The sequence below is a fragment of the Coregonus clupeaformis genome, chromosome 14 (assembly GCF_020615455.1).
Source record: "Coregonus clupeaformis isolate EN_2021a chromosome 14, ASM2061545v1, whole genome shotgun sequence".
NCBI classification, from domain to species: domain Eukaryota; kingdom Metazoa; phylum Chordata; class Actinopteri; order Salmoniformes; family Salmonidae; genus Coregonus; species Coregonus clupeaformis.
The window spans coordinates 13,861,003-13,864,617 of record NC_059205.1 but is presented as its reverse complement, the minus strand read 5'-3'; the positions used below and the strand labels follow the sequence as shown (position 1 = coordinate 13,864,617).

The 3,615-nt window shown below is 40.0% G+C and overlaps 1 long non-coding RNA gene across 1 annotated transcript; it reads left to right on the top strand.

Moving 5' to 3' along the window:
• The first annotated feature begins 2,266 nt into the window (after positions 1 to 2,266).
• LOC121581121 lies at positions 2,267 to 3,092 on the top strand. Its single transcript, XR_006003166.2, has 3 exons — positions 2,267 to 2,526; positions 2,632 to 2,753; positions 2,868 to 3,092. It is a non-coding gene; the product is annotated as an uncharacterized LOC121581121 (long non-coding RNA).
• Positions 3,093 to 3,615: the final 523 nt, after the last annotated feature.

The following is a 3,615-nucleotide window of genomic DNA, read 5'->3' as shown; positions in this document are numbered from 1 at the left end:
AACACGTTCATAAAAGCGTACTGAACAGAAGACCAACGGCACGCTCTGATAATCAAAGCAACTAGATCACATGCATTTGACTGACTGGTCATAATAGCTCACAGTGTAGAACACCTAGCTCCTCATAATTGTTGCAGATTGTGGCAAGGGTTTGAATCCCACATTCGTTTTTTTCCCCCTTTAAAATGTAGAATTACATTTATTGTGTTAGTGTGTTGAATGGATAAATGGCGCTGGAGGGAATAGCAGCTGTTTTACGGGCTCCTAACCATTTGTGACTGAAAAGAGCTTCTGGACATCAGAAAAGCGATCACTAACCTTGATTTGGATGAGGATTTGTACTTCAATGAGTCGGAGGCGGAAGATATACTGCTCATCCCGGACAAGGCCCAAATCCCCGACACTCGGAAAAGGAAGAGGCGGCATTATAGAGGCCGGCGTGCGGGATACCTGATGAGACTACGTCAGTGAGTGGATAAAACGCCTTTACCCTCCGTTCTATTGGCGAACGTGCAATCACTGGAGAATGAACTGGACGAACTCCGTTCGAGACGATCCTATCAACGTGATCTGAAGATATCCTATGTTTCTCCAATTCGTGGCTGAACAAGGACATGGAAAATATTTTTCTATACATCGGCAAGACAGAACGGCAGTGTCGGGTAAGTTCAGGGTTGGTGGTGTGTGTATCTTTGCTAACAACAGCTGGTGCTCGATCTCTAATATTAAGGAAGTCTCAAGGTTCTGCTCGCCTGAGTTAGAATTCCTCCCGATAAGATGCAGACCATACTATTTACCAAGAGATCTTTTCATATATATTTTTTGTAGCTGTCTATTTACCACCACAAACTGATGCTGGCACTAAGAACGTACTCAACGAGCTGTATAGGGCCATAAGGAAACAAGAAAATGCTCACCCAGAGGTGGCGCTCCTAGTGGCCGGTGATTTTAATGCATGAAAACTGAAATCCGTTTTACTTCATTTCCACCTGTGCAACTACAAGCGAAAAAACTCTAGATCACCTTTACTCCACACACAGAGACGCATACAAAGCCCTCCATTTTGGCAAATCTGACCATAATTATATCCTCCTGATTCCTGCTTACAAGCAAGAACTTAAACAGGAGGTACCAGTGACGTGCTCAATACGAAAGTGGTCCGATGAAGCGGATGCTAAGCCACAGAACTGTTTCGCTAGCACAGATTGGGATATGTCCAATGACATTGAGGAGTTCACCACATCAGTCACCAGCTTCGTTAATAAGTGCATCGACGACGTTATCCCCACAGTGACCAACCAGAAGCCATAGATTACAGGCAACATCCGCACTGAGCTAAAGGCTAGAGCTGCCGCTTTCAAGGAGCAGGACACTAATCCGGACGCTTAGAAGAAATCCCGCTACATCCTCCAGCGAAACCATCAAACAGGCAAAGCGTCAGTACAGGACCTAGATCGAATCCTACTACACCGGCTCTGACGCTCGTCGGTGTGGTTGGGCTTTTAAACTATCACGGATTACAAAGGGAAACCCAGCTGTGAGCTGCCCAGTAACACGAGTCTACCAGACGAGCTAAATGCTTTCTATGCTCGCGTCGAGGCAAGTAACACTGAACCATGCATGAGAGCACCAGCTGTTCTGGACGACTGTGTGAACATGCTCTCCGTAGCCGATGTGTGTAAGACTTAGAAACAGCTTAACATTCACCGCAGGCCTCAGGGCCAGTGGGGAAAAAAGTACCCAATTTTCATACTTGAGTAAAAGTAAAGATACCTTAAGAGAAAATGACTTAAGTAAAAGTGAAAGTCACCAAGTAAATTACAACTTGAGTAGAAGTCTAAATGTATTTGGTTTTAAATATACTTCAGTATCAAAAGTAAATGTAATTGCTAAAATAAAAGTAAAAGTATAAATAATTTCAAATTCCTTATATTATAAACCAGACGGCACTATTTTCTTGTTTTATTAATTTACTACGGTGGCCGGGAAGTGCAAAGCAACATTACAAAGAATGAAACACTTTTACAAAGCTCGAGACAAATTAACATTTTGGAAAACAAATTAACATTTTATAAAACAAATTTACATTTTATAAAACAAATTTACATTTTATAAAACAAATTAACATTTTATAAAACAAATTAACATTTTAGAAAACAAATTTACATTTTAGAAAACAAATTAACAAGACGCAAAACACTTTTACCAGTCCCGAAACAAATTTACAAATGACAGATTCTTCACGGAAAGGGAACGTACCACATACTGGAAGTGACACGGAAGTGATGAGCGTGGTCTTTTCGTGTTGTTGTTGTGGAGTTTATGGCGTCAAAGAAGTTTATGGTGACCGCCCGAACATGGACTGCGGCCGAGGGATGTTTTGCCCGTTTTGTGGCAAACACATGAACAGCTTAACGCGGTTTTGCTTTACGTGTGGTCGGTGTTTGGAGTTTTTAAAGGACGCGGACAAGACGGAAACATTGGAAACACAGGGGACGTCTCGACAGCCGGACAGTGCTATGCAAAGTAAGTTTAGCAAAACCAAAACGCTAGCTATCCAAGGACAGTAACGCTAATGATTTTTTGAGCGGCTTCTAACTTTCTGTTTCGGAACTCTGTCCATTTCTGCAGAACAACCATGCCCATCATACAAACAGTTCATGGAGTACAGAAGCTCGAAATCAAAAGAACGACAGTCTTTTAACTATGGGCCAAAAGGAAGATATAGGCCTAAAGAAAGAAAACACGTCCAGGTAAGGTGTACTGACCGTCCTATACAATTTTGCAATGCTCTATATGTATTTGTGTGTTTGTGTATATTTATTTTACCTATGTATACATTAATTATATCTTTGTTATTTTACTAGATAAACGTAGGATTGATGGTGCCAAGTGGAACTGCTTTGCTTTATCTTGGCCAGGTCGCAGTTGTAAATGAGAACTTGTTCTCAACTGGTTACCTGGTTAAATAAAGGTTAAACAAAAAAATAAAAAAAATAAAAACCTCTAAGAGGGAAAAACATTACCGTTATTTACAGACCCAGAGGTAGCAGCACCTGATCTACTGAAACAAGCTGTCCAGAAAATGACAACATTTAACAAGGACATGCACGAAGGACCTTATGTCCTTTTGTATCCAGACTGCTCAGAGGTGGTTCATGTGCCTGGGTCAGAAAGGCCATTCAAATTGGCAGAATATAAAAAGGAAATAGGAAAGGCATATTCCAGGATCACTTTTTTCATTTGCCTAGAAAAACACTATAAAAGAGGTTAGTGGATCTCATGATTCAATATTTTTACATATTTAGATACTCTGCTGGAGGATAGATAATGGTTGTTTGAATTATTTTTTTCAGTGGATGATACCTCAGACTCTGATTCTGAAATTGTCATCACAACAAGGAGCACAGCTGAACTCAATCGTGCTGACACTTTGGTACATCAGTTATTTCTCTTTTTTTAAATATTTATGTATGTTTGTATTTATTCATTTTCATATAATTTATTAATTAGATGTACATTGGATTTTAAGCATAAAATCAATGTCCTGGTCAATATTTTAGTGGAAAAAGGCTTGTTTTGATTATTTTGCAGTAACTATTTTACAGTAACACA